Consider the following 7126-nt stretch of genomic DNA (forward strand, 5'->3'; position numbering starts at 1 on the left):
AAATGTACCATTATAAATGGGATCCCTAAGATGTGTGGTGGTTTCAGATGTGGACTGATGAGAATTTTGTTCTGTTGTGAAAGCTGTACATTCTGTTCCATGTACAGGGTAGTGATATGTAGCAATCATGTGCTCCAGTCAAATGTTCAGCTGCATGAATAATAATGGTGGCTTGTTTGGATAAAATAACTTAGGCTGAATACTTCAAAGCGTGACCTGGGTGAGGTAGAGAGGAAACAGGGTCTTACAAGCAGCAGGTATTGTTCTCTCTGTGTAGTTTTTACTCTTTGCAAAGTGAGCCCAGCACAGTGCAGTCAGTGGGTCAATCTTCCTGAGCTGCATCTAACCAGTGGAAACATCTGCAGCACTGCAGAGAAGCACTCAGCAGACAAACAAACCAAAACAGCTTACAGCTGTATGTCACTTTTGGACAGAGGTGGACAAAGTACACAACTTCACTACTTGAGTTAAGTATAGATACTCCTCGTCAAATAATACTCAAAGCTTTTCAGTTAATTTTTTACTTCAGTTAAAGTACTGGAGTATTTGCATCTAAAAATACTTAAGTATTCAAAAGTACATTATGTTTTAAATGCAAGACATTTTTCAGAACCTAATGACTCCTGAACACCCCACTGAATACACTGACTGGCTTGTACATCTTGTAGAATAAAAAGCTTGTGGAATATGATACAATGACGATAGAAACACAACTGGCATAACAAAAGTACAGCCATTGTCATTTTCATCTTATTTAACACCCCCCACCCCACTCACACAAAAGAGCATGCTAGTGTTCTTACAGAGCCGTAGCAGTGTGTGTGTGAGTGTGTGTGCATGTGTGTGTCTGTGTGTGTATGTTTGTGTGTGTGTGTATGTGTGTGTATGTGTGTGCATGTGTGTGTATGTTTGTGTGTGTGTGCATGTGTGTGTTTCTGTGTCTGTGTTTGTGTGTGTTTGTGTGTGTGTCTATGTGTATGTATGTGTGTGTGTTTGTGTGTGTGTCTATGTGTGTGTATGTTTGTGTGTGTGTGTGTGTGTGCATGTGTGTTTGTGTGTATCTGTGTGTGTATGTTTGTGTGCGTGTGTGTGTGTGTGTCTATGTGTGTGTATGTTTGTGAGCCAAGTAACAGGACAGGGAGCAAGAAACAAAACTCCTCTTTCTTAATTATCCACATCGTTATTAACGACACAGGTATATATACAGGTACATATACAGGTACATGTATATACTCAAAAATACATACAGTACACAACATTAAATGAAAAACGTAATTTAAGAACACTTGAAATTTTCATTCAGTTTCTTTCATCTGTTTAATATAATCGATCAGTCCCTGTGCGTTTGCCCCAAACCATTCAGCATGGTACACAAGGGAGACAAGTAAGCATGTGTCACATCAAAGAACTGATTGCAACAACTCAGCCTTTCCACAACATTAAAGCCGCTTATTCCCCCCATGCCATGAAGAAATAATCTCTGTGGCTCCCCTCTCCCCCTCCCTCAGCCCCCAGTCTGGCTTGAACATTTGCACTTCCAGTAAAAATGCGCCCCAAACACACTGACACCAAACTCCGTAAAATCCTGTGATTCAGTCTCAGAAGCACTGGCTCCCCTGCCCTCCTTCTGAACATTATTAAAGCTACACCCTGAACACTCTGTGTGACTGACATGAATGAGAAGCATCTTTATTCATAATCTCTGTAGCGGAGGTCAGAATACAGAGTGTCATTATTCCTGTCTTTCTTCTGTCTCCTGGGTTTTGGCTTCTTAAGGTTCAGGGCAGCGTAATTCAGTGTGTCCTCGTCATTGCACTGTGGAGACAAAGATGGCAGAATTGGATGGATCAAATTGGTTTGCTATTACTTATTTTCACAAATAGCACTTAAAATGCTGATCCCAGGATGGAAATCAGTCTGAGGTTCATTTGTTTTACTGACGATTTGTAATTTGAAATATTTATTACATACTTGCTTGCGTGACCATTCCACTTTTGATATATCACTGTTCTTTTCATCTGTTTAAAATATATAACACATCAATATATTATTTAATTTCACGCGGTATCATACAGTGGTCAGATAACATTCCGAATTTTCAAGCCATCAACATCCTTTTTGTCTCAAAAATGAAAGTAAAAATGACTTCTGTCAATTTAAGTGTGCATGTTTGGATATGTGTTATTTGTTCTCAGATATCATATATAATAAAATTGCTATAAAGGAGATCTTGGTAATAAAAGTTATTGATATGCAACTTATTGCAACATGTATATTTCAATAGATTTTGCAAAATATGAAAGATATAATACAAAAATGTTAATCTTACAGTAGAAAAAGGTTTATGTAAATAAGGTGAGATTTAATAATGGATTTTTAAACTGGGTTACCTGTGTCACGACCGCGGTCGGGCGAAGCAGCGATCGTGCGGGTCGGCAGGCGAGCAGGAACAGGCAAGTAGGCAAAGTCGGGAAATACTGGGGATTTATTCGTGGACAGGAAACAGATACGGGGAACATCTACTCACGCCAACGAACATCAATGACAGACAAGGAAAACTGGGGAGACCAGGACTTAAATACACAAGACTGATTGAAAGCAAACGGACACAGCTGGGTACGATCCGGGAAACACACGTGGGTAAGCAGGGGGCGTGGCACACAGGAGGAGCGGACGAGCCGGGCATGACAACCTGCAAGAGTGGTTTTAATATGAACATTTTATCTATCATAAAACAATTTTATATTTCTATAATTTGTGAAAATCTACATTTTGTCCCTCGTCTGAGTGCATAAAGCCGGGCAGCGTACCTGCACAGTGTGTACAGGTCAGTTTACATCTTATACAAATGAGAGCAACGTTCAGAATAATGCTGCAAGATAAAACTATCAGCAAGCCAGAGTGAAGAGGATCCAGCAGCTTCTGAAAGCCTGTAACAAAGAGATAGATTTCAGCATAATGATATAGAGACACATTTCCCATTTGCTTACATTACATTAGTTAAAGATAAAATCTATAATACATTACAGCAGTTGTTTTGTAAATAGTCCATTTTTAACATGAACTTCTAGTATTTTGCATTTTAACAATTTCTATTAATATTTGAAATAATTATTAAATTAACATCTGTGTAATTAAATTTAAGCACTTAAATTAGAAAATTCAATACATTAAAATAAGAAATAAATGTCTTAATAGCAGAATAAGCTAAATAAAACTTTGAAGCAGATGTACTCTCCACACTGGGTGCTACCATCTATATCCAGCTCTGTGCCGTTCCCAAACAGCATCTCCCCTCACTGGGTGTTACCATCTATATCCAGCTGTGTGCCGTTCCCAAACAGCATCTCCCCTCACTGGGTGTTACCATCTATATCCAGCTGTGTGCCGTTCCCAAACAGCATCTCCCCTCACTGGGTGTTACCATCTATATCCAGCTGTGTGCCGTTCCCAAACAGCATCTCCCCACACTGGGTGTTACCATCTATATCCAGCTGTGTGCTGTTCCCAAACAGCATCTCCCCACGCTGGGTGTTACCATCTATATCCAGCTGTGTGCCGTTCCCAAACAGCATCTCCCCACGCTGGGTGTTACCATCTATATCCAGCTGTGTTTCGTTCCCAAACAGCATCTCCCCTCACTGGGTGTTACCATCTATATCCAGCTGTGTGCCGTTCCCAAACAGCATCTCCCCACACTGGGTGTTACCATCTATATCCAGCTGTGTTTCGTTCCCAAACAGCATCTCCCCTCACTGGGTGTTACCATCTATATCCAGCTGTGTGCCGTTCCCAAACAGCATCTCCCCACACATGGCCACGGCGCAGTAGTAAGTCCCAGCATCGGAGAGGCTGAGGTTCCCCTTGGGGAGGCTGTAGACGCAGCTCCGTGTAGGAGATCCAGCCTCAGGGCTCTTCTCACACTCATCACTGCTGTTTCCGTGGCTGTAAATGACTCCAGGAAGGGATTCTCCTGATCCATGTCTGAACCAGTAAACACTGTGTTCTCCTGCACAGCTCCCAGTCTCTATCGTACACTGCAGGCTCACAGAGTCTCCTGGCTGCAATGTGTCAGACACAGGCTGCTGTACCACTGTCCTGCTGTTGGAGTCTTTACCTGAAAAGCAAAATAGTCATGATGACAGCCCTTTGAGAATAACAATGGAAAATACAGATCCTCAAATCCTGAATCGATGTTCTTCTAGCCATCCAAGAAATCAGTAACTTCTTGTAGAACAGCTGACATTCTTTTCTCTTTTTATTGTATTACTGATTATTAGTATATATCCGGTAACACTATACATTAACTGCACCTACATAATACCTAAATAAAAATTATATGATAATAACAAACATTATAATCATATAATGTCTTGTATTAATGTATGAAGGTAGATGAATATAATTAATTTCAATTCAAAGAAATGACGTGTGTAAAGTGTACTTTATATTTTCATGATTTTCGTGACTTTACATTTGGTTTATGTTGCCCCTTTTCCACAGGAAGGTATTTATTGTTTTTGCATATTTAGCTCTTGATGTGTTTTGGTATTTTTGAGCATTTTGCTGTAGTACCTGCATGATTTAATTAAAGAGCCGAAGAGCTCTTTGCCCATTACTAGTTTGTCTATCTTTTAACATTAAAGAAAAAGTATACATAGTAAAAGGAATTACTTGGTTTGGTAGTTGCTCCTATTAATTTTCTTATGTGCACAAAAGTAAGTTTTTCCGTTCAACCATAGCACTACAGTGAAAAGCAAAACGTCATGGGAAATGCAATTATGCTTTATTCCAATACACATTGCTAATTTTTCATTATTATTACATTTATTCAGCATAATATCTTCAATATCTTCTGGCCTGAAATCTTTTCCTGCTACACTGAAGACTCTCTCAGCCTGTGCAGAGAAAGCTGCAGCCAAAGGGTTGGCGTCCTCTGATAAACATGGTTGGCTCAGGTATCAGTGACATTATGTGAAGCTTTCATGGCAGGAATAGGGTCTAGTTTGACTTTTGATGCAGGAAAAGTGTTTGGGACGTTTCTTAGGTTAGAAACTGCCGTCACTGCAGCCAACACTGACTTCTAAGGAGAGACACTCAGCTCTTCCTATGAGCAGATCCACCATGGTGCACAAAATGACAGTTTAATTATTATTTTAGGTGACACTTCAAATGTTGCATTATTTAATTCTGAATAAAACGACATTTTTATAACAATGACGTATAACAATGTTAATGTGTTTATGTATAACTCATATTTAAATAATAGACTGTATAGTTAAAAGCTACACCGACAGTACGTATATGAACTTGAATTTGAATCCGAACCCTTTTTCGTTCTTCTTCTTTAAATTCAAATATGAATTTCAATGCCACAACCTGTTTTCAACCACAATTCAAATTTAATTCAGATTAACAAAATGAACTGAAATTCTGAATTTTAGGATATGTATTTGAGAATTTCATTCTCAAATCATTTCTGATTGGTGCACATCCCTAGTTCATATGTTAAATCATGCATTTTTTTTCAGAGTGAATACACACTGACTGCTCAGATAAATAATGTCAAAAATAATTTTCTTTGGTTACTTAAGATTTTTGCACAGTCCTATACCATACATAACAACTCAAACATTTTATTTTTATGTTATTTGTTTTAAAGAGGCTGCCATGTGTAACATTAACATCTGTATAAAGAGAAGGTTAGGCGTTTTGGCTGACAGCAAGCAAAATGCAACAAATTGTATAATAATAATAATAATAATAATAATAATAATAATAATAATAATAATAATAATAATAATAATACCCCTCCTGGAGCCGACACCTTATCGTGGTGGAGGGGTTTGCGTGTTACAATGATCCCAGGAGCTATGTTGTCTGGGGCTTTATGCCCCTGGTAGGGTCACCCAAGGCAAACAGGTCCTTGGTGAGGAACCAGACGAAGTGCGGCTCAAAAACCCCTTATGATGAAGAAAATTTTGGAACCACGTTTTCCCTTGCCCGGACGCGGGTCACCGGGCCCCCCCCCCTGGAGCCAGGCCTGGGGGTGGGGCTCGATGGCGAGCGCCTGGTGGCCAGGCCTACACCCATGGGGCCTGGTCGGGCGCAGCCCAAAGAAGGTATGTGGGTCCCCCCTCCAATGGGCTCACCACCCATGGGAGGGGCCATAGGGGTCGGGTGCGAAGTGATCTGGGCGGCAGCCAAAGGCGGGGAGTGGGTGGAGGTGGGTTATTGTGTTGGAGGAGGGAGATGGTGAGGGTGGAGGTGGGCCATGGTGTGGGCGGAGGGGGGTTATTGTGTGGGAGGAGGAGGGAGATGGTGAGGGTGGAGGTGGGCCATGGTGTGGGCGGAAGTGAGAGATGCTGTGGGTGGAGGTGAGAGATGGTGCTGGTGAAAGTGAGAGATGCTGCAGGCGGAGGTGGGCCATGCTGCTGGGGGAGGTGAGAGATGGTATAGGTGCAGATGTGCTATGCATCCACTAGTATGCTGAGCCCCATATAGCTGGAACCACCGCATTCCGGTGGAGGCAAAGGCGTCGTCAGACCCTCAAGTTTACAATGGTTCACCTACGACCAGCCGCAGAGGCACCAGAGCAGGGAGCCCCTGTGTTATTATCATACGATACTCTCTACTCTACATTTTTCTGGCCATAATGTATCTATACCCACAGTATAAACAGAGTGATGCTTCACAGTGTATAGTGTCTGCCCCTAACTGAACTTTTAGCTATGTTTCCATTACAGTTCTATGTATATGCGACAAAATGTGAATAGGGTGGAAACACCATTATTGGATGTCATGTGAATAACAATCACCATGTATCGTCCCGTAAGATTAAGATCCATGTCTCAAATTTCAGCATGGCGTTATTTCCACAAATTCGAAGCTCTACAAGAACTCATTGTGTCTTCAGTCTTCTAATTTGCAAATTCTGCTTTCTTTGCAGTTTGGCGGATTACTACTTTTTCGGCTCACCACAGAAACCAGCTAGACTTAGCCCGCTAAGCCACACGCTACCCCCAGCCCCCCATGTCCATGCTGTGAGAGTCTGCATGGTCGCACATGCATATTTGACGGGCTGCTTCACTCTGGAAGCAGACCTGCACTAAACCTGCACTGGACA

The 7126-nt window shown here is 41.4% G+C and overlaps 1 long non-coding RNA gene across 1 annotated transcript; it reads right to left on the reverse strand.

Moving 5' to 3' along the window:
- Positions 1 to 1634: 1634 nt before the first annotated feature.
- LOC125725100 (uncharacterized) lies at positions 1635 to 2688 on the reverse strand. The gene is made up of 3 exons (XR_007387329.1): positions 2391 to 2688; positions 1972 to 2018; positions 1635 to 1815 (listed from the first exon to the last, which is right to left on the reverse strand). It is a non-coding gene; the product is annotated as an uncharacterized LOC125725100 (long non-coding RNA).
- Positions 2689 to 7126: the final 4438 nt, after the last annotated feature.

Source organism: Brienomyrus brachyistius, unplaced genomic scaffold (assembly GCF_023856365.1).
Source record: "Brienomyrus brachyistius isolate T26 unplaced genomic scaffold, BBRACH_0.4 scaffold60, whole genome shotgun sequence".
NCBI lineage: Eukaryota > Metazoa > Chordata > Actinopteri > Osteoglossiformes > Mormyridae > Brienomyrus > Brienomyrus brachyistius.